The sequence below is a fragment of the Cydia strobilella genome, chromosome 7 (assembly GCF_947568885.1).
Source record: "Cydia strobilella chromosome 7, ilCydStro3.1, whole genome shotgun sequence".
Classification (NCBI taxonomy): domain Eukaryota; kingdom Metazoa; phylum Arthropoda; class Insecta; order Lepidoptera; family Tortricidae; genus Cydia; species Cydia strobilella.
Window position 1 is genome coordinate 13557940 of NC_086047.1, and position 25737 is coordinate 13583676.

Genomic DNA, 25737 nt, shown 5'->3' on the forward strand with positions numbered 1-25737 from the left:
ACAAATCTTGTAATAGCAAGAGGATGATAACAGCGTAGATATGAATAAATTTACCTTGTTACCATCGTAAATATTCCCAGATATTAAGTAAGTAGGTAAGTAAGATATAGATATTTTCCCTCAAAAGCGCAACTTATGTACATATATTAACTTAAGGCCCAGCAAATGGATACATTTTAGTTACTTCCCAGCTCAGTTAACCCAATTCATGTTTTAATAGGTAAGTACTCTGAGCGAATAAACCAACCAACGTATAGAAAATTTGACGGTAAACTCTCTTTTGCGGGTGCGGCGCGTTATACCGGACAATTCGAACAACGTGATAATTACTAGATAAGAGAACAATACGAGATCTAATAGATACGTTATAATATTATTGTGACGTTTTGGGATATCCATTAGATCAAATCTTAAAGAGATCGTTCAAGAGGATATTCAGGATCGCGGAAATGTCAAATTCTAGTACTAGATATCTAGTTCATATCTAGATCATTGTTCGAATTGGCCCGATAATGCCAATACTCCAGAAAACCCGTTTAGTCGAACGGATTGTAATGTATTGAAATTCAATAACTGTTGTCACCATTTATTTTATGCTTTAAGGCTCATTTGCCTGCTGAAACATTAGGTACTTTACTTGTAAAGTGTGTTGACGATCACAACATCACGTTTTTTTGTTCGTTTGTTGATAGATTTCATTTGACTAAGTTTTAATAACAACAAATAATACTATCGGCCTGATTCGAACTTTAAGATACCTATGTACCTAGTACCTACGTCAAAAATTTGCTTTAGATACGACATGGATCGGATATGTCAGTCTCAAAACTGATGTTTTTGTTTGAAGAAACGTCACTTTTGACACTGACATATCCGATCCATGTCGTATCTTTAGCAAATTTTTGACGTATCTTAAAGTTCGAATCAGGCCGTATGTAGCTAATCTGAACGTAAAACCCATTTTAAACGTATTGTTCAGGACAAAGATGTGGAACCCTACACTACCCTAAGCGGCTTAAATAACTGACTATCGTCGGTACTATCGTAAGTACCTAAGCAAGCGGGTATAAGTCTAACTATTCTACAACTGAGTCTTACGTAAGTATTTTTTTATCTATAATAGATAGTTTATTCGAATATTAATATAAAAAAAATTAATATAAATTAATATAAAAAAAAAGTTCAATAAACTGATTTTTTTATGTTTTCGGGCGCAGCACCCTCCGAATTCCTTACAGCTATGCTTAGTCTTACTAGTAATAAAAACCGGCCAAGTGCGAGTCGGACTCGCGTTCCAAGGGTTCCGTACAATGTACCTATTTTTTATGCGACATTTAAAACCCGTAGGGGTCGGATCAAAAACTAAGTAATTAAGTCCAACTCACGCTTGACTGCACATTTATAATAGGTTTTCCGGTGGTCTATAGGTAAAGATCTACTTTGTGTATTTTTTTTTTAATTTTTGACCCTGTAGTTTGGTTTGGTTATTTTATGCCTATTTTCTTGAATAACTTCTAAACTGTTTATCCTAAAATTATATAAAAAATATATTTGAGATTCTCACAATGAGCTCTTTCATTTGATATGTAACACGATATAGTTTGAAAAACTTTATTTTTTAATTTTCTCATTTACCCCCAAAAGTGGCCCCCGTGTTTAATATTAATTTGTTTACGTTACATGTCCATCTTTGGGTCATAATCTTACATATGTGTACCAAATTTCAACTTAATTGGTCCAGTAGTTTCGGAGAAAATAGGCTGTGACAGACGGACAGACAGACAGACGCACGAGTGATCCTATAAGGGTTCCGTTTTTTCCTTTTGAGGTACGGAACCCTAAAAACAGCTTCATAACATAACTCAATGGCAAAGGAATTGCTCAAGACGAATGAGTTAGGAATTGTAAATGTAAAGTTTTTGCGCTAATACTTAAGCAAGCGAAAGATTCCAAAATTGAAGCACAAGCGTAGCGAGTTGTTCAAAAAGTAGAATCTTGAGCGTTGCGAGGGTGCCAAGGTACGAGGGTTAAACAAACTTTGCTACCGATTGAAACATAAAAATTTTCACCACATCACCAATGCCAGGAAAAATACTAACTATACTTAAAACATTAGCCAGTAATCGGAATAGGCAGAGTATAAATACCTAAACTTATTAGAATAAAGTCATGAAGTGGAGACTTCCTTGCATTAACATTTGTGACATTTTCAATCAAAAGGTACCACATTGTCGCTACCATAAGGACGAAATTAGATTGTATCTTTATACGAATAACCTGTCAGAGCGTCCTTATGGCAAGCGACAATGTGATACCTTTTGATTGAAAACGACACATATTTACACTTTCCGGATTAAAATGATAGTAATGTCTGTAGATGTCGAAAGTTTGTTTTCAACTTACAAGTGGATTCAAAGAGTCAAAAGAAACCGACATTATCATTGAAAATATGGATAAAATAGTAATGATATTAACGATATATAATTTTGTATTCAGATTTAAGAAATATTTAGAAAGTTACAAAAAAAATATTTGACTCTTATTCATTGTATTGTACAAGAAAGAGGAATGCATTGTGTTTTACTCTATTTATAACAATATTATTTAGTATGTTTCCGGGACGATTTTTGACTATATTCTACTAAGTTTAGTTATTTATACTTTGCCTATTCCGATCACTGAACATTACAAATCAAATTCAAATTAATTCTATTAAATATTTATCATTCTAAATCATCACATTAAAGTCAATTCCACCAGCCAACATAAAGAAATAACTCAACGCTGGCATCTAATTAAAAAAATACACTTATAATATGCGCAACTTAAGATATATTATTTGATGCTAAAGCTATCTGTTAAACGAAAGAACTCACATGCGTATATCTGTTAGCATAAGGTAAATAAGGCCTTGCTACGCGCTCTAGTAGGAACATTTTGTTTAAATTATAATAATTATAAAAAATAGAAATAAAAATTATTTTCTACTCCATTACTTTTAAATTAAGTATTCAAATAGTGTGAAGACAATTACTTCAACTTAAATACTTATAACAACCCCTCAGGCTGCTCCCGACGCAAAAGTGCCTATCACGTTCGCTTCGTTGCCGCATTGGATTGCGATGGAGAGTCTTTGCATTAGGGAGAACCCGGAGCGGAGGGCAAGGCTGCCCCTTTCTTGCAGACCTAACTCGTAGAAGAGACTTTTATTCTGCGCACCAGCACCCCGTAGTATCGACAGCGAGGGGGACGAATAAGTAGCCGCTCGGTACGCTGCTTGCTTAGTGGCCGGTCCTGCCGACCGCATAGTGCAGCTAAGATACACGTACTCGTATATTTTTAAAACGAATGAAAATCAACGTTAGTGTCCATCGAGAGCAATATTGATCTGAAATTCTGAACTAATACACTGTGTGCATGTTTTAGGAAACAATAAATGAGGGTAACTTTTTATATACATTTACATGCAAAGTGTTGTTATAATATGCAATGCAGCTTACTCGTACTTTTCCAACATCATTAAAATCAGGAAACTAATGGAAATTTCCTTCGAAAGCTACCCATTTTCATTGGTGTGTAGGAAGCTACAGGTGAAGGGATAATCACGAACTCTGGGTAATCGCAAACGCAACTGTTTCAGTAACTTGTTAGTTAAAATTAAAAACAATTCTCTATTTGACTTTAATTCTCCATTAAAAAAAAGTAATCGTGATTGCGCGACCAGTGTCGGGTATAAACACGAACACTAAGAGGTTATTTTTTTTATAAAAGTTGATTAAATAAAGATTAATTAATACTATTGATTGTAGTAGTTTAAAGTACGATAATTTACCTTTCAGAAGAAGCTATTACAGTTACCCTACAAATACTATCTTTTGATTTATTTCCAAAACTCCCATAGGTGTTCATAATTACCCCGCCTTCTCCTACATATTTAACTGAGCTCTTATCATCAGCCGGTTGTATACAATTTAGTAGCATGTGATATGTGATTCACGTCATTGTGAACCATTCATCCTAATTTGGCGACTGTCAGAACGCACAAGAGCTTATAGAGGCATTAGGCGGTATCAATAATGTAGCTTCAATTACGCATACTGTTTACTAACCTCCCCTTTATTACGATTGGTAATGATAATTTAAATGAAGTATGTATTTATACTCCATGTTGATTAAAACTTTTTTAGGTCTTTAAAATCCTTAAATGTAGAAAAAGAAAACATGAATGTGGGATGGATTCCTTGTGATTCTTGTGAGAATTGTAACCAGAATAACTCCGTGACAGTCTTCTGCTATATATCGCAGTTGTGATATATTTTCTTCATTTATTTTACCTTCACCTGGTATTTCATAAAGGAATAGCTCCTCAAAGTGTGGGTCAACGTAAGTAATTACGATATAAAGTGTCGGAAAAAATATTATCTTGGACAATGAAAAGTAGCAGAACTTGGATCCTTTATTCTCGCAAATCAGTTGTGTTTTTGTAAAAATGCCGCCTTGTTAAAAGCATTACAAAATTGAAATAAAACGTACAAACGTAGGTAAACGGTAGGTTTATTTTCATTTCCATTAGGAATGAAATACTAAATATAAACAGTTTTACATAGTAATCGAAATTATAAATTGATTGTTCGTTAACGAGCTCAAATTCCTGCGGCCTGCTGGACGAGGGTGTGCCTCTTCTGCATACCAAGTTTCTCAATTTTGAGAAACCTACCTTTCCTAATTTCTTACCAGTCTTAATTATCAATTTGTAGAAGTGATAGACCTTATGAAAACAGATTCCATATAAATAATATTTTCAAATAACGCTCTGGTATTATAAGACTATATTTTGCCATTATATTCAACCAAGCCATTATATTATATGACCATTTTTATTCAACCAATAACCAGTAATGTTTGTGGTCGTGTTAGGTAATATCAATGTCCTACGAATCTGTAGGCTGAATGCACGTGTAACCATAATGTATCAATCACAGTGACATACTCGTAACTGCATCGTTTCCGGATGAATATCAGTTTGTCCACATATGGATCTCAAATGCTGTTGTTTATTGACCGTATTATATGTATGTATATATGCAAGTGTTGAATCAATTGCAAGGCGGAAGTAGTATGTAGGTAACTGTAACTTTATTGTACGAAACAGCATTTACATAATTAATTAATAATTGAAAGTACAAAGGCATACTTATCCTTATGAGGGTTCTGTTCCAGCTAACCTAAAAATAATTAACATCACGAAACATGACGTCACGTTGCATAGAGTATGATTCCAGTTAGTCTTTTCGTAATAATTGATTATTTGTGTCGTTTTCAAGCACAAGGTACCACATTGTCGCTTGCCATAAGAACAGCCATTATTTTAAGAAATTACGTATTTTTGAAATCAACGGTATGCAATTTACGGACCCTGGTAATTAAGTATACCTAATTATAAAAAAATTGTTCGTGGTAAAATGTGTTATTTGCATTATTTGTATTCTAATATATATAATACAATCAAAAATATATTCATCCCTCGGTATTTACTTCCGCATATAGGTACCCCTAATACAACCTAATGTAAAGAGTTACCGAAGGACAATCGGATAAGAAACAGTAACATTATTACTTTTAATTAACTATACCTACAGCCAGCATAAAATGTCATTACATCGTTAGAGCAATATAAAAAATATCTGAACCGTATCTTCTAAGAAGAAGAGGTCTACTGTGTCATGAGTTATATACTAACAAGTACTCGTAATGCCGTTATCCGTAAATAGATGTCAAACTCTCTTTTAGTTAAAATGCAATACAAATCCGTTTAATAGCCTGTTTCAATATTGTGAACAGAAGATTTATTTCAAATACTAAATTTCAACTTAAAACTAGGTAAGTAGACATTATCAGAAACAAATAACAGACGGAAAGCCCTAACCAAAATTCCAAACACAACTATGTATAATTAAGACATTTAAGCTGTCTAGCGCTGACCGTACAAGGCAGTCACGACACGGTCACAGTCCAATAAATGTAATATCAAGATATAAAAATATCTGCAAGCTTATCTCTGATGTGAGTCAAATTGGAAGGTCGCCTCTCACCTTACGGTAAAGGGACAGTACAATGTCGTATTTTTTACTGGTTTACTTCGTAACGCAGAGGTCAAATCTTACGTAATTGGTTATGTCTTGCTGATAGAAATGTAATATAAATTATCTTATCTAGTTACGCTGGAATATATAGGGCAAATTTATCTACAATTTGCCTTTGAAATCTTTTTATCCATTACCACTAGATTTAAAGAAAGGTCTTATAGTCTTGTAATTTTTTATGTTTTTGTAAATGCAGTAAGTTATTATCAATCGTTATCACAATACAACAACGTAAGTTAATCTTTGATTTTGTTTTAAATCTTTAAAAGTATGTCGTGTTGAAAAAGTACCTAACAGTTGCTGAAGATCTGTTCATGTTGAGCCGAAAATATGTTATACATGTATGTCATCTCAATTATCGATCATTACTGATATAGCATGTGTTTATAAGCGGTTATCTTGGCGGGTGCAGCGGTAGCGGGCAGCGTTATCGGCCGGGCGCGGAGCCGGTGCCGCCGCGGCAGTCGCAACCGGCTGGCACGCGCGGCCACACGCGCCCCGGCAGCCCGCGCCCGCGTCCGCGTCCGCGCCCGCTACCGCGCGCACCCCCACCCAAACCCCGCCAACCCTCAGGTAAACCATTGGTCTTTTCAGAGCCCTTTTAATCAGCTACACAACATATTTTTGGGCTTCAAATTACATTAACATCCATGAAATGTGTACGAATATCGTGCTTTATAGCATGCTAGCATTTTAGCAATGCCACCAATTCGTGTGTTGCATTGCTGGTTAAAAGTATTCTCAATAGCTTCCTTTTCCTTGTATCCCGTAACACCCAGCCATCAAGGAATTTGAGTGTTGAAGCGTTGCTACTACGTTATCTAATTTTAAATGACAGATAGCTAGCCAATTTATTTTTAGTGCAAACAAAACAAACTAATCACTGTGTTATTCAGATTCGGAAATATTACATGATGGTGACAGACAAGGTGTATAGTGTTCGGTAAAAAGTGGCTTTAACCTTGAGTCTCAAACGACGTTGCAAATTGCGAATAATAATTAACCATAACATATAATGAAAGCCAAAATTCTACATATTTATGTCGTTCAAGAACATAAATCCCAAAGAAAACTTAATTTGTGGCGAGAAGAAGACCAAAATTAGCCATTAAGATTTGAAACTGGATTTAGTTTTCATCGCCGCGCCCTCAAAGAGATTGCCCTCTTATCTGACTGTGTCCTCGAGATGAGCTTGAATATCTGCTAATCAAGATTACTGAGGTGTTACTTGGATTATAATTATGACTTGCACCTAGAACTGTCGTGTTGTGTCAAGAGATTAAAGCAAATGTGTTGCAGATACAGAATACAAAAAGGGTTTTTGACAACGGTGGATGTGAGGCATGTGTAAGTTGCAAGAAGAAACTTCCATGTGAACATGTTAGTTAAAACAGCAAGCAATCGTGTAGTATTGTAATACTCCAAAGGTACATGTCAATGCAAATGAGGTTTTCATTTCAATACAAATCGCCAAATTTTGGAATGGTTTTATTAACTGCTGTGCCTAAATTATGTTTAGATAATATTGGAGCTAACGTAGGAGAAATAATTGGCTGCAAAGCCAGGGCTGAAGATCATCTCATTGTTAACTGACTCAAGAACAAAATGTGGAGCTTTCGTATCGAATATCCTATTTCGTAATGCCTGTTGGATCAGAGTTGCTCTGGAATTTATAGCTGATATCTGTTATTCGAGGCACATCCGCAAGTTACCAAAGATAATTAATTTGTCAATCTTATTACGGAACCTTTGTCGAATAACTACTTAGATATAAATACAATAAGTTATACGATAATAATTATACCCCTACCTAATGACTCTGTTCTGCGTAAATATCTACACAGTTTAGATATTTAATAAAACATAATAATTAAAACTAATTATATATTTTTTTGCAATCCTTACTTGTTTAGATATTTTAAATTGAATTGTAGTGTCATTCGGAATATAAATTTATTCCTTTGAGGGACTATCTGCTAAAACACAAAAAGAGAATTTGTGATACGTTTTGTCTAAAGACTAAACATTCTAAGCAAGGTCGGAAATAAAGTAAACACAGTCGTACCAAAATTTTCTAGTTACAAAATTTGTGAGCTCTTCCAAATCCTATAATTGTAATTAGGTAGGTACCTATTTTATTTTTAAATTAATTTTTGTCGTACCTTACATGCAACATCAATTTTCCGATGGCATTGGATACCTACTATCTTATATGGCGAAAAATTGTTATTCATTTCTCTTGCTCTGAAAGTGGGTAGTTGTTTTTCTAAGAAGTGTGCAGTGTGTGTGTGTTTATTTTCACGATAAGCAATTAAAATTTGTTTTTAAATGGTTTTGTTGTACAATTTCCAAATGGATAATTAACTTCCCATTCCTTAAATAAATATACTATTGCCCAAATTGTTAATTGAAAGTAATACTATTGAAGTTTTTACTTAGTCGTGTTTTTTAAATGCACATGTATTTTACTTTCTTCGCATTCGAAACGAAAAGTAGAGTGTTTAGCTCGGCAGAAAAACACCATTTCAGTCTCGAACTATTGGCGCTCTCACTGCGTTCGAGCGCCAAACTACCTCGTCAAACATGGTTGCCCTTTATCCCTTGGTTAACAATCTACTAAAAACCATTGCATTTCCTAATTCGAAATGATAAGGATTATGTTGTGAGGGTAGGTAGAGCGGCTAAATTGCCGACATTATGGTAGTAAGGGATGCTGTATACTACATTATCAAGATTATTAAAGGAAGAAAAGTCCTACAATAAAAATTCAGCGCAAAGCAGTCTTTCACGGTAAAAGAGTTGGTTTATTATTCCTTGTTCTATGTTCATTTGCGTCGACTGGTAGATTACTCGACCTTTTTTGTTCAAAAAGTCAAAGTCAGTACGGCTACTTAAATATTAATGTGATCCTGAGGATTGTCGCAATACTTTAAAAGAATTTACTTAATGTTTTTATTTCTACGTGAATAATTAATTAATCAATTTGCTTTTTAATAATCATTTACAATGATTTTGTCAATTGGTTCATTCATGTGGATGTCGCAGGCATCTTGTAAGAATCCACCGTTAACAAACGGCGCCGTCATTTTACAAACGCGAAGCGGTATGCAAATTGCCGAAGGCAAATTGTTAGTGCGCTTAATAGCATCAACGTTGTGGGTTTCGTTAGGGTTTTATGTGGGTTTTAGGGTTAGGGTGACCATGGTTTAAAAAAAAATTTATGTCGTTAACGTCCTTTATTTCAAGAAACTGAAACTTACACTTCAAACTTCTAGCAGTTTTTTTTTTTAATTAATTAATAATAATAACACTTGGAAGAAAATATTTATCACAAAAAAAAATATTTTTCATTTATAATCTAAGTAAAACTTATGAAAGGTCATTAAAATCTCAATATCGCGGTGTCCGCTTCTTTCACAGAAAGTTGTTTCATAGAATGTAATGTTTCGCAGAATTTTCATTTCATAGAAACTTTTTTTTTTCATAAGCCGTTAACTTTTTAAGTACAGCTAAAAGGTCATTGTGTAGAACGCAGTAGGTCTAACAGAAAAGTAGGTTAGGTTGGAACTGCGACCCTGTGTGAAAAAATATGTTTTCTATGAAATGAAAATTCTGCGAAACCTTACATTCTATAAAACAATTTTCTGCAAAACAAGATACAACCCAATATCACCCAAAACCGAATCAGAGCACCCCACTATCCATGTGGTCTTATTTGTCATACCCCTAGAGCGATTGCGAAATCGGTGCCGCGGAGGGAGAGCACTGCAGCCCTCGCCCGCTGATTGTTAGTTGCCGGAAGGGCTGCTTTTCCGCAGTGCCGGAACCACCCAGATCCAAAAGCCTTCCCCGTCCCATGCACCCTTAATAAGTCCGACGAACTCCAGATTTAATGGATACCCCAGCGTTTTTCATAGTTTTGATGAGCAGCGCCACGCGTAGTAAATTAACTAATTCGACCAAAATGCCGCAGCAAAATGCAAACGGCGCCGTTAATGCCATAAGGTATTATACAAAATGCCGAATCTTTACAATTTGCCTTCGGCAATTTGCATATCGCTTCGCGTTTGTAAAATGACGGCGCTATTTGTAAACGGCGAATTCTTACAGCCTGCGACACAGATAGAGATTTTTTTTAGTTTATGGCACATAAAGTATACACTATATATGGTACTAGTAGGGATACGCGATACACTCGGGAAACCAAAACATCCTTCGTTATTTTAGTGTCTTGTTTCCATCCATAACGCAATGTCTCGCGTCTGCTTAAGCTATCCCTTTGAATTATTGGTTCAACCTTATCGGAATCCAATATCTTTGGTTTGTTAAGCTATAAGCTTTACCTGCCGGCCACCCTCTTTAGGGGGTACTATTATAAATCTACCTTCCCTACAGCAGTTTATAACTCGAATATACTGTTGGTTAATCAATAATAATAAAAAATACAGTGATTTTTTACAATCACATCTGTTTACTTATAAGGCAGCGCTGATTTCTTTACTCATTATTTTTATAGGTTGCAGCACGTTGCAGCTAAATTCAAAATCAGGAAATTGGTGTTACATGATTCTTTTTAGAGTTCCGTACCTCAAAAGGAAAAAACGGAACCCTTATAAGATCACTCGTGCGTCTGTCTGTCTGTCCGTCTGTCACAGCCCATTTTCTCCAAAACTACTGGACGAATTAAGATGAAATTTGGTACACATATGTAAGTTTGTAACCCAAAGATGGACATGTAACGTAAACAAATGAATTTTCAACATGGGGGCCAGTTTTGGGGGGTAAATGGGGAAAAACAGAAGTTATTTAAGGAAATTGTTAAAAAACAAACATTCCCCCCCCCCCCCTTATCTCCGAAACTACTGGGTCTAAAATTTTGAAAAAAATACACAAAATAGTTCTTTACCTATAGATGACAGAAAAACCTATTAGAAATGTGCAGTCAAGCGTGAGTCGGACTTAATTACTTAGTTTTTGTTCCGACCCTACGAGTCTTAAAAAACTCACGTTTCACATAAAAAAATACATTGTTAAAAATTGTGTAATGTACGGAACCCTTGGAACGCGAGTCAGACTCGCACTTGATCAGTTTTTTAATTTCGTTATTCGATTTAAAGTCGTTATACAATCATAGCCCCTGTAATATTTAGTACTTACTATAATCGGGTAGATCAACTAATAGTAGGTATCGCAAACATTTTTTTTTATTGTGCAGCGTTTATCCGTATTTCGTAGTGCTTGATTATGATATTTAACTTAACATCGGTAAAGTCGGAGATTCTTGTAACTAAAGTTCATAATTGTGCCTCAATATATGATCTAATAAGTTTATCACATGATCATTGAAATTATTTTAAATTAATCCCTTAAGAATATGCTAATGTCGTTTATTAATATGCAGATTGCAGGTTGAATCACCAGCTCTAATACACCTATCTCTTGTTGCAACTAATAAATCAATCTAATCAATAATGCAGGTGATTGATGCCGGATTAAAACCATGATAACTAGGCAATCACGAAGTGTAAATATTTGGGTTGGATATTTAAACAACAGAAGTTGGGTTTTACGAATTTGTGAATGACAGTTTGATTAGGTATTGATTGGCCCTCTTCAATTTTCATATTTTTAATTGGTTTATTAATTTAAATTTCAGGTAAGAAAACAACTAGTTACGTGCTCAGTGGTTTCCCAGGTTATTTTTAATATTATGAAACAGGGTTGTAGATTGAGAAACAGTGAGTAGACACAAATCAAACCTATATTGCAAACATTCCTACATAAAAATATATTTACCAACATTCATATACTTACGAGTAGTTTATTAGTAATATACTTATTTACTTAAACAAATACAAATTTAAACATTACCTGAACCCTGGCCCACGCTCTGCTGCCTGTTGTTGATTGCGCTTTAAGTAGACCACTGTTATTACAATAATTTCTTAAAAATACTATAGGGGAAAGGTGGTTACACCAGATATGTTGCAATTGGTATTTCTTGTATTTAACCCTTAGGTGCATGATTTAATATTTTTTTGCAAAAAAAATATATGTGATTAGAAAATGTACGTCAATGATGGGAAAAATAGTAAAAAAAAACATAGTCATATTTTAATTATTTTTTTATAAAAAATCCCTTGGTATCATATTTGATACTCCATGGAGTAAGCACTAAGAAAAAACTTCTTGTAATTTTAAAGATATTTTAATAATCAACTTTAAATAAAGAATTTAAACAATCAGAAAAACGTTAACTACCAATGGAAGTCATTAAACCAATCAGAATTCTTCTTTGAGCATAAAAACACTTACACTTATTGCACTGTACACTGCTGAGTAGTTTGCAACCCTTTCGACATTTCATCCCCTTATTCCCCTTTATTTGAATGTGCCCAATTCCGTCAAACTGTATATCGTGTAAAGGCACATGTTGTAGAATGTTTCTTCGTCACGTTCCTTCTTCATCTTTCTCAAGAGATGCTTGCAGTTCTTCGAGAGTTGGATAAAACTCGAGATCATCTCCGTCAGACTCGGCATCGTCTTCCGATATTTCTCCACCTTCTAACTGTGCCCAATAGTTCTCCTATGTCCTTATCTTATAATGCTATATGACGAACCTTGCTGTAGAAAAAATATAAACTCATATACACACCCAAACTACATGCCAAATATTATTAAAATACAAAAAAACACAAAAAAATGTCACAAGCCGTGCAAGTAGAAAAATAGAGCAGACTGCATGGAGTATCGTTTTTGATACCACGAAAAAAGACGTTATCACATGGAGTATCGTTTTTGATATCAACTTAAAACTCAAAAAAAAATTTCAAAGAATACAAATCAAACAAAAATGCATATTATGTAAGATAAATATGAATATCAACCTTACTTGTACAGTTTTTTCCTATTCAAAATATCACGGGATTCACCAGATAAACAATAATTAAAACTTGCAAATTTCACTGTCGGAAAAAGTAACCGCACAAATTGACACTTGACGTTTAGTTTAAAAATTGATGCACTATGTGGTTGCCAGTTTTTTTTTAATTAGTATTGGAGCAAAGGTATCTAACTTCGGTCAATAGACCGTGATGATAAAAAAAATATGAATGTTGGTGTGGAAAAAAGATAAGGTATCATTTTTGATACCGTATGCACCTAAGGGTTAAGTTTTGTGATTTTTACACTGTCTGTAATATTAAATCTGTAATTTTTAAATAACATGTTGTAAATCTGTAATATAACAAAATATAGTAAAATATATAGCAAATGAGCAATTTATCACAATAATATGGATATTAAAATAATATATGGCAAAAATAAAAATACATTACCTGAAAATTTCAAAATTTAAGGTGTTTTAACTTCCAAACAGAAATAAAGTAAGGGATGGTAAGGGTGCATGCCATTCGATTCCTTACATTATTTTCAAAAAAATATTGTATAGCAATTATATATATATATATATATATATATTTACATAAACGCTACATCACCGACAAAATCGCAATTTTCTTGTTTTTTCATACTCCTCAGTGACCATGACGTCACGATCACTTATCGTTTTGTTAGAAGCGTTTCGTGAGTGAGGTATTACGACTGTCGGACTTTGACTATCATTTCTGACTTTTATATTGCTTTAATGCAAAAGGTCCCATATAGACATTTGATCCTAAGAACTAACTTAATCAAATGATGCCATTAATAAAAAAAAACAGCTATTACTTGCTGATTTTGATAGTTATTACGTATGTGTTCGCTATTATACCCATTTGTGTAGGAGTGTACAATAAGTTGTCTTACAATTCAATTCAACTTTCTTCTAAGTAACAAGATGAAAAAGTTATGAAAACATTTATTTATAAAGTGGGCATGCAATTTTTCGGCTGGGTGTACGAGTACAATATGTTTATTAATATTTCGTTGAAATTCCCGATGTCCACCCGCCATCCTGAAGCTCACGGTAATAACTACTCAGACAAATCGTAAAAAAAACATCAGTTTATTGTTTGAAACAATGGGTGTCAATGAAAAAACACTAAATTAATTATCAGCGTACCTATTTTTACTTCCAATATAATATTTATGGTGTATTTTATTGCGAACGTTTTCGGCTAACAGTTCATATTATATGCCGATTAGGAAAAATTAATTACGTTCAAAGGGACCTGCCTCCTTCGCACTTTGTATTAGGTAACGAATTTCCCCTGTGACTGTTAAATTGTCAGCTTATAAGAAGAATACAGATTTCATGTCAGAAGAAAATTCCGCGATTTCGTGACTCATTGCAATAACAATAGTTTTTGTTAAGTTTTATACTCGCTTTTTTTTATTGGACCGCGAGCCAGGCGCAAATTTCGTCAGTCTTCGCCTCCCGGGCGAAAACTCGTATAGCGGTTAACGGCTATGTATGATGAACCCTCGTGAACGTCAGCTGCCGCTCCGTTGGTGGGTTGAGGGATGGCAGCCACCGAAACGCGTAACACGGTCTTTCCACCGCGATACAACCGGCACACGATTTGTTTTATTAACAATAGCATCTAAACTACCATCTGACAAAGTATCAAACGGGAGGCGATAACGCCGATGACTGAAAAGAATTTTCTTTTTTACATGTTCATGTGACCAGCTGACGGTCTTTCCACAGCGATACAATGGGCTGACGATTTTATTTATTGACAATAGGAAGAAAGAAAGAAAGACATTTATTCCATAAAGCACACATACACAGGACAATACGATGAAAGAAATAAGATGCTTAAAAAAGGGAATATAAAAATAATAGCAAAAACAATAATAAAATTATTTACACATTAAAAACATAAAAATTACACACGGGTCCAGCAATGTGTGCAGTAGGGAAGAGGCCCTGTCTTAGCATATTGTTGCAATTTGCAAACGAGGCAAATTCCAACTCTGTTATTCTGCCAAGGCCTAAGGGAGTGACGTATAAATATTAATAAGAATAATAAGATGTATAAATATATAACGGAGCGGCAGCTGACGTTTACGAGGGTTTATCATACATAGCTGTTAACAACTATACGAGTTTTCGCCCGGGAGGCGATTGGTCATGGAAATCTGTTCCTGGCCCGCGGCCTACATGAAATTTCATTTCTAACCTAACCATTTCTAACGGTAATCTGTTAAACAAAAGCCATTGTTCCTTTTATGCGAGCGGTCGGCCATTGTGTGCCATTGAGTGAGCGCGTGCTACAGCGCGTGCCATTGTCAGACACATATCACACAACGGCCGACAGCACGCGCAAAAGGAATATTGGCTTTTGTTTAACAGATTACCGTCTTAGGCGTAAAAATCATTTGAGAAGATGCACACTATAATTGTTCTGTAATTACAAACAAACATTGTGTTGTTTTTCTTTTGTAGCCTGCCTGATTGAACATGAAGTCGATCCTTGATATACCCATATAAGAAGTGGTTCGGAAAAAAGTGGCAGCACATTATGTGGATTTTTCATTATAGTTTATGATATTTTTAAGGAGTGCATTTTTTATATTAATCTGTAGGGCAAATTCAAGTTTTCACCTTTTAGGAAACATCTCTTAACACTTTTTGGACAGCGTCTTCTTCTGAGAGAATTTATGAGGTGTTTCCCATAAACATAGTTTTTTTCTTTAAGTTTGATGAGCTAATTAATACCTTATTAAATTGTCTTTTGTTCAATACTTAACTTTTTTGATTTGACTTCACTTTGAGGTTATGTGCGTTGGGGTAAGATTGAACGGGTTCTTCATGAGAGGTAAGACAAAAAATCGTCCGTATGCCGAAGCATTAGGGGCGACTTTTCATCTTTCTACTTTTGTGTATTTGCCATTTTGACAGAAAGTTTCGCACAAAAAACCTCTATCAGAGGTTAGATTGCAGTCTTCCTGACTACCAAAGATAACATCCATTTAATTGGTATTTATTATTCGTAACATGATATTCCTAAAAGAATAAAACAAGTTGTGAAAATGGAAATGCAATTGTTGCATTGTGGAAAACGGCAAGTGAAGTTTGTCAAATTCCATTGTTCAATAGTTTTCTAAGTACATTGCAATAAAAATGAGGAAAAATCAAACAATCTCATATTTTTCAATATGATTTTGTTTTTATTTTATAGTATTATATATACAGATTACTAAAAAAATAAACTGCTTCTTAATTAGCAAAGTATAAAAAAATATACCAGATAATTAACTGCTACTTTTTTACTGAACCACTCCTCCTTATATCTTGGATATATAAAGAATAAACAACAAAATCTTAATCAAGATTCGTTTTAAATTTTTTTTGAGTTTAGAACGTTTCATCTTAATTAGATTATTAAAAGGAAATTAACTTAGGCTTAAGATAAACACATTTAGGTCGCTCGCCACTTAGCCCGAAAGGCTCTTGACGAGTTAGCTTCACTCGAGATTTAGGACGCTGACAGTTTGTTCAAGGTGAAAATTACGTACCTACGTACGTACCTCTAGTCAATCTATCATATCAAATCATACGCGTCGGTATCTTAGACCTCGGCTATACCGATGTGATAAAAATCCTTTAACATTTAATTAAATTAGGTGACATCATAATGTTGTTATGATTAGCAAAGTCCTTGCGTGTTAATATTTACTTTCACAGCTTGTGTTCATTTAAAACCCCTGGACTCTACAATAAACTGGCTGCGTCCTAAAACTCTGGAATAACTAAACCGAATAGTACTGACTAAGCTAGATTTTAATCATGCTTTTTTAGTTTTATTTTATGCGCTCAAAAGGAACTGCATAATAGAAAATGGTTTTATATATATATCTCCCTTGGTCCTTTTTTCTACTAGGAAAATAACAGAGTGAAACGTACACAATTCTGTCTCAAATTAACTTAATATACGTGCATCTACCTCCACAACAGTCCTCATCGAAATGTTCAGTAAAAAAGTTATGTAACAAAAATGCAACTAAGGAACCGCATCAAATTAAGTATTTTATTGAATATTTTGATTTGCGTGTTTAAATACTTACACTTGAATAGACTGATGTCATAGTATACTAAAGAATTAATTATTGAGTCTATATGATATGACGTCTATTTCAGTTTGTAATGAAACAAAAATGTTTATTATTTGTACTGTATACAATTAAGCTAATGTTTTCCACAGTTACAGTTTGCCAGTTGCAAAGGCTTCAAAAAGCCTTAAAACATAAACTATTATAATTACTAATTACTCAGTTATCTCGCGATTCGGTGAAGGATATAATTGGCGCATCGTTTCTTTAATGCTCGTTAGAGTCGATAGTATGAAAACGTATGGATTTTAGTCATGTTATGTTAAGCTGCAATTAGCAGTATTACAATAGTTAGGTAAGCCCAGCCCATGCCCGTTGCACAATGTTTCTGACAAAGACCGAACGCATGTGTCTAATACGAGTACGTACATATAGTCGTGAGTTACGTACTTTTATGATCAGCCATCTGCAATGACAATGCGACTTTGATGCAGCTTAACTGGTACCTAGTTTCTGCCGAAGGAAGTGTAAGTATGGGATGCTAAGTTTTAAGGGAGATTTGTTAAAATCTATTATAATCTATGAAGCCGATAGTCTCGGGTTCGAATCCCGGTAAGGGCATTTATTTGTGTGATTAACAGATACTATTTGTTCCTGAGTCATGGCTATTTCCTATGTATTTAAGTATTTGTATATTATATATATCGTTGTCTGATTACCCACAACACAAGCCTTCTTGAGCTTACCGTGGGGCTTAGTTAAAATGTGTAAAAATGTCGTATAATATTTATTTAATTATTTATTATTGATGAGATAAATATAAGTTGAATAAGTATAACGGTCCTTATTAAACATCCGATAAAACATCAAACATCCCGCCTACCTCACTTTCATGTACGTTTTTTTTATAAAGTAGCAAATGAATCAGATTCTCGTCTCTTAAGCCCTTCTCTTAACGCATACTAAAATGACAATACATGTGAGTAGTCAAGGACAAGTAATCACGACACGAAGTCGATTTACATGCGTGCCTAATGTCGATAGGCCAAGTAGCAAGGAGCCGAAGACAAACATGTTGTTGATGCATTAGACATTGTAAACTAACGACTCAAGTTTATTGAAAAATTGAACAGTGTATGTCTATAAAATCCAACTAGTATTTTGTCTAGGTTTTTATTTAGCAATTTGTTCGAGACAAAATCATTGTCGATTGCTTTATTGTAGGTATATTTGTATACTTTTGAAATCATTATACTTTACAATAATATCTAAATTGACTTGAAATATACATTTTTACAAATTTCTATTTGCGTATGTACAGTACCGACATGTTATTGATTTTTCAATTACTAAATGCAGCGAAACCTGATACAACAGCAGCAGCATAGCGTTTGGGGTATTCCATATTCCCCAAACGTCGCATTGCTACAAAAAAAAAGAAAAGTCTTCGAGTAAAATGTCCGTTTTTAATCTTTTGGGCGCCAATGACGGATATATCAGCACCGCAGGTCCAACGCCAAAGACGGATTAGTTCGTCACTGACCACAGAGCAACATAGACCTACGTGCATGTGCATAAAGTTCAATTTCAGTTCGATGACGTGGCGTCCGAGTGACAGCTTTTGTGTTTGACACGGTGTCGAAAAGGTTAAACAAATCATGATTCACGACATGAAAACAGATAAGTAATACGGCTCGCAGAATCAGGAGCCATCCAACAGAATGTCAACTACGACAATTTGTGACTTTTTAATTTATTCTACTGGTAAATATTCACTTAGCTGTTCGAGATAACATTTTCTAAGAGGGTCGGTCATCACAGCCAAAATTGTGGCAAGATTTTACTGGTAAAATTTAACCGGTATATAGATACCGTTAACTAATATCATTGTGTTATAAAATCTTTGTATAGATATTAGATATGACATAATGAATGGCTTTAGCGTTCAGAAATTTCAGCTTAAAACATTTGAGTTTTACATGAGGTGCAGAATTCGCTTGAACGATGGTCATTTACGTCTGCTTTACTTTGATATTACGAAAAAAAACACAACACATACTGACAGGATTTTTTTAATTCGAAAATTATCAAAAGGCCGCGGGTCAAAATTCGCAACATACTGAAAGCGGAGTTCATCTAGTAACCTCATTATAGTCATTATACTGTATTATGTATGTTAATTATAAGATGTGATCGGACTGTAAATGCTCTTGATTTAATTAGACTCGATGTGAGTTCCGAACGATTGGATCGCTGAAATTATAAGTAGGGTAGGACGGGGACAATTGAAACACGCTATGATTGAAACGTAAAATTTCTTGAAAATTACAATACCTATGCATGTGACGCAATACTCGGGCTATTTTTTGGTCAGTTATTCTTAAATCCTGGACCAATGGCGCTCGAGCACGCGAGCAACGCAGTAGTCTTGAGGAGCCGTACAAAAATTTCGCGGTATAAAGTGAAGGACCTGTGCTCGTAAACTTTTTCGTTTAATGTTTTTTTACTTATGTATTTTGACTACTTGAATTCTTTTGCTGTTTTGGATGGGAATTATGGAATATTGTAAGTGCCATTAAACAGCGATGAAGTGTTGTTTGTAAAGAATATTGGTCCTTGAAGTAAAGGTAAAACATGTGACGTGGGGACGGTGGAAACAACGTACTTGGGGACGATTGAAACGTTTCAAATCAAGTCTTACAAATAGCTGATTATTGATATTTAGACTTTTTTTTTCAAAATTATACATGCTGTGTGAAAAAGGGAGTGACTGTGATTTTACATACATTTGAACATTGTTATAATTGAAATTTTTGACTTTTGTATGAAACATAATTATGTATATCTACTAAAATTCTTTAGGCACTTCACCATCCCACTAACTCGGGGATAAGCGGTTAAACCGTTAACCTAGTGTCAATTTGTACTGATAATCATGGTAACTCCAGGTTTAACCAGTTAACCCCGGGTTAGTGGAATGGTGCAAGTGGGCCTTATCGTAATATCTTGTTGTTACATTAAAATACGTTTGATTAAGCTATATGTGTAAATAAGGTAAACACAACAAAGAAGTTTAGATGTCTTACTTTTTTTTTGCATCCCATTGATCAAGGTCTTCAGACGCAGATAAATTGTATAATGTTTGTAATTTCTTTGCGAACTTTTAGTTGATCTCATTGAATATCGTGATAGCTATTCAACAAGATTAGAAATAACAAAATATCTTTCATTTTGCCGAATATATTAAGGTGTTTCAAACGTCCCCACATAGTGTTTCAGTTCACACCTATGGGGTCAATTGTACCACTCTTCCAAATTCTCTTTAATTCCCTACCATTACGTAACCATGGGCGATAGGCTTTTCAGGCACATTTTATTTAAAAACTAAATAAATAACCTTTAATAATACAGGCACATACCCTTCTAACTGTAAAAATAAAATAGTTACAGGCGGTCAAACAAAATGTTTCAAACGTCCCCGTCCTACCCTATGAGTATTAATTGAGTGCAGGCAAGTGGGCGGCCGGCCGGTGGGCAATCGATAATAAATACATTAGCCCTCTCATCGTGATGGAGCAGGAAGTGATTCAGATTAATTTTCAGCCTTTCGCGAGTGGCTAAATTACATTTAGAACAGCGCGGTGTTTGATAAATAGATCTATAAAGATTTCAGAAGAAAAATATCTTATCAGCTATTTATTTATTTATTCTGGGTCACTATTTAAAGTTCTCGTAAAGCACTACACTTGCTAACAAAGATACCCCCTTTTGGGGTTATTTTAAATAGCAATTTTTGAGTGGGAAATTCGCTCAAATTAGCATACCGTAGTATATTTCTTGAGAACTCCATTTTATATGAAAATTGTACAATAAAAATACATAAGTATGTATAAAGGCCACCGGTTGAAATAATATCAGATACCTACTTAAATAAGCCCATTCAAACTTACTTAAGTTACCTTAGACTTTATAGATAGACCTCAAACTAGAGCTCACTAGTTGAGTCAAAATCATAGTAAATTAGTTGTAAGATGCATATACTTCGAATATTATTATGTATTATTTAATAATGATAAGACTTCGATATTAGAAATATTCCGCATGTTATAAAAGAGAAATAGACGCTGACCCAAGATATCATTATATTCATTATCTGTAAACACAAGCCAATCAGAAACATATTAGTCATATACCTAAACGTTGCTTTAGGCAATAATACTGAATAGGTACCTATATTTATATTATTTCATTAGTTACTTACTAATATTTATTGACTTTTTTTTCATTTGTATTTTAAGTCTTGTTATAAAAAAAACTTCTGAGCGTGACATTACTTGTCTCTCCTATGTCAAGCCTCGGCGTGTCCATTGAGAATCTTGAAAAAAACTCACGGAAAACATCTACGTGTTTCTATGAAAAGAAAAGTACTAAAATATTCTTTTGTGTCATTTTATTCTGACGAGAAAACATTACTTAAGTATCTGTTTTAAGGGTTTTTCTTGTATTAGGTAGGTAGATAGATACCTACTTTGGTTGACATATACCTATTTGTAGATTAGTACCTACTAGGTATGTACAAGTATGTATAATGAAGGTCATATTATCTACGTAACAAAAACAGTTTCTCTCTCGTTTGGTACAATGTAATAAAATCACAAAATATGATTGTCTGGTGTGTTGGATAGGTATTTAATATTCGAAGGCAGAATGGATGTGAACCAATTTGTCACTACATTACCTTTACTTTGCCCAAATGCTGTAAAATCAATCAAAATGTCGGTCTCACTAAGTTCGGCCCCCTGAATTCAACCCACCTCAAACATTACACACCGTTATTTCCGTTAATAAACAGACCATACGTATATTTTATGTTTGTAGTTTGTAAATGAGCTGTCGTTTTTAACCAGGTGTTATTTTAATGTAAAAATACGGATAAAGTATTTTTAAATAAACTTTGTACTAAGCAGAAACATCTGCAAACGATACCACAATGCTTCGAAATAAAGGAAAAGTGGAAAATTTTACTGTCGCTAACTAAGTTACCAAGACTTACCCGTTAACTTACTAAATACAAAGTAGCAAGTATTTTAAAATTCATTTAGGTTTCATTGAACGCAAAATTGGTAATCGATTTAAGTTTAAATAAACTTTTTTAATCATTGCCTAGATTCAAGTGCCCTTCTAGAGAAAACGAGGGGAAGTTCAATGATATAGTTAGTTGAAATAGTTTCTCACAATGCAACAAGAACATATTTACAACGAAAACTTCCAGTTATTATACCGCTCCGTGCGGTATAAGATGCGTTTAATATTTATATAAAAAATATTACTGACGTGATTTTGGACGAGTATAATTTACGGGCTAGGCAGCGGTGGTCGGTGCTGAGGTAGCACATTGTGCTTTGGCGTCAAACATGTGACATGTGGTGATAGGGTAGAATTATATCGATCCCAAAGCTGTTATTAACACATGTTGCCGAGCGTCTATCATATGCACATTACATTTTATTATTACATTTTTATTAATATAGGTCAAAGTCACAATTTTATAAAGGTAGAATCCGGTCTCAGGCACTGGATATCTTGTTATTTTATTCATTTATTATCGTCATTGTGGCCTTTTGGTGATCCAATCTTGGATGTAGACCTCTTCCCTCTTCTTTCACTCGCGTCTATCAGTCCCGACCTCCGTGTCGTCGGATGTCCTCCACCCAGCGCTACGGTGGTCTACTGCTCCCTCGGGTGTCCGCTCTGGACCTCCATTCAAGGACTCATCTTGTCCAGCGACTCTTTATTCATTTATGTGACATTTATTTATCTCAATTTACTATAGGAATAATTATTTTTTTAATGTCCTATTAAAATTACTTTTTAAATATCTGATCTGTTTGTTATAGGCTCCTTGTATCATAGACATAATTATACCTTTTGGCTCATGGTCTCTACATTAGGAATAAGGAAGCTATTTCTAACAATGAATAGTTAAAAGGACTGTGTTTAAATGAGGGTCCATTTATAACATTCTTGTTGTATGACGCATTGACGCCAAAATGAGTAAAGGCAGTGGAAATAAAAGTGGAGACAGATTTAGTACACTCAAGACTAACGAACTTCAGTACAAATGACGACCTTTAATTTTACGTTAATATAATTATACTATCAAGGTGACCGGTTCTTATTTTTATACCCACATATCCTTTACAAGGCGCGGCGAACATTGCACATTCCCGTTTGCTTAGCTCCGTGCATTTTTGGAGTTTGTGTGCGGACTGAAGTTGAAATTATATAAAAAGAATTTATCGAATCGCAAACTAGTCATCGCTTCTTAAATTTAGTGGCTTCAAGAGTGATTTCTGCAGTGCTTAGGTATTTTGCTTTTTGACAAGATCACTATGTATGTAGTAGCTATGTAGTATATCAGGGAACAAATCACATACACGGGAATCTCAAATATTTAAATTGTAACGACGATAATAATAGACAGATAAAATGAGATGAAATGATATATGAATACAAATACATAATATAATTCTTTCATAACACTAACAAATGCCCGGAATTTGACCCGGATTTTAAGTTACTACTTGAACACTACTTATTAAGCTAGTCGCATTTAAAAGTAATGAGATGTTGATTTTAACAAAACTTCCGTGAGACACAGTACAATAAACGGGTCTGCGCCGGTTTGCCAACGCGAGCTCCCTATGATGCTGCTCGGTACGGAGTGAATCATGCCGAGCTAATTTCGACATATACGTGAGTGACCCGTTTTGATATATTTAGTGTTCCTTTCGACTATCGCTCCTGTTTGCAAACTTTTAATATTTTTTTACTAAAAAGTGGTTATGTATAGCCAATTTTTCACGATTTTCTCCTGAGTGTGGGCGTTTATTTTATCACTAGGAAGAATATTACTCTTTTAATCGACCCCTTCGAAAAATTTAATATGCTGCTGCTAGTAATAAATAGAGTTTCTATGATATTTTCTTATTATTCTCTTGCCTATCACATGTTTTTGTGTGCTGACACAAAACATAGTTGAATTGAGATAGGATAGCAAAAGAGATTTCCCGTTTATCAATTAATTTAACGACATTTATATATCAATTTTGTAAACTGATGTCGATTATACTTAACATGGTACTAAAATGTATTATTAAGTAAATCACTGTCATTTTCTACACTGATGTGTTTACAACGACGATTTGTTAGTAAAGATTTAAAGTATTTTTCAAATGACTTTCTATAATTCATCCTGTAGCCGCCCAGAGACCTATAAAAAGGCCTTCCGTTCCATTTTATTTTCAATCTTTATTTTTACAAATCAGAATTCCATTTGTCTTGGCAAGTTTTGATTAGTGGGCGGCTAGATACAGTGTATAAATCAAATACGGGCGAATATTGAAACGGCGGTTAGCATAGGACCTAAGAAGTATATTGAGATATTTTTTTCTTAGAAATACAATGAAAATATTAACAATACAAAATAGTGCGGCCCGCAATGTAAAACAACACACATGTTGGCAGCTACTTTAAAAAGCTCGTATGCCGTAATGTCATGTCATTTTATGTCGCGTAATGTTTGCAGTACATTGCTGCTTGGTAAATTTTCAAAAATTAATTACGGGGTCATAATTAAGTGTAACTTTTAAAAACTTAATTATTACACGGATACATTTTATATCTGGTTTAATTTATTGCCCGTATTGGATTTAAAAGACACCAACAAGAGCCAGGCTCTTAAGAATTATGATGATGATGATATATTGGATTTACACACTGTAACTGTATAGCTGTGTGTAACTGTATTTGTACCCACAACACAATTGACAAATTAAGAAATCGTTGACGTATTTGTGACCCTATAATGCCAGGAAAAGGTCACGCAAACTTCGATAAAACTAATAATGTTCCCAAGCAGCGCCCTAATTTGAACCAAATAGCTATGCGTGTACAAAGGTCGATTGTGGTAGGCACCACACACCATTGGACCAAGCTCAAGTTCGAACATTATTATATTAGGTAAGTTATGAGATCGTATGTACCACGCTAGACGTGACCCTGAATTTTGATTATGTCGATAAGTATTCTAGCTCTGTTATACCAGCTCCACGCTGAATAGCCAGTGTGGAATTGCAAAGCAATATTTCACATTGCTGTAGGAGTTATTATTATTATTTTTAACCTCCTACACAAAGAAGACTAGTAATAAAAACTATCCTATATTTTTTTTACCTTTTTAGGGTTTTTTAAGTCTTAGTCTTAGGGGTTTTTTATTTATTTATTTAATAGTTATATATAGAAAAGTTAAGGCGCATTTAAAGTCACGGAAATTGTACCGTTTGTTGAATCGTAAAGTTTTATCGGAATAATTAAGAGTATAAAAACGGAATTCACCCATTTAGCTGTTCACAATCAGGCTTCAATCTTTGACGTAAACTGCTTTTCTTCAAAAGACAGGGTTAACATTTGAACGAGGACAAGATAGCCCTGGCGTGAAGTCCCTTAGTATGTCAGAGATAGCAAATGAATAGGCACGCGCCCTGTGAGGTCATCCGTGGCCTAGGGCAGGGTGTATAAAGCAAGGTGAAATATA

At 34.4% G+C, this 25737-nt stretch overlaps 1 protein-coding gene across 9 annotated transcripts in view; it reads left to right on the forward strand.

Moving 5' to 3' along the window:
- The window catches only part of LOC134743219 (3',5'-cyclic-AMP phosphodiesterase), a 597682-nt gene that overhangs the window by 307100 nt on the left and 264845 nt on the right, over nucleotides 1-25737 (forward strand). Inside the window, exon 1 of one of the 9 annotated variants that reach the window (XM_063676619.1) lies at nucleotides 6574-6716. The exons of the other annotated variants lie outside the window; for them this stretch is intronic. The gene's annotated coding sequence lies outside the window, so the exon portion shown is untranslated. Of the gene's footprint in view, nucleotides 1-6573; nucleotides 6717-25737 lie in introns of those variants that run through there. 9 annotated transcript variants of the gene reach the window in all.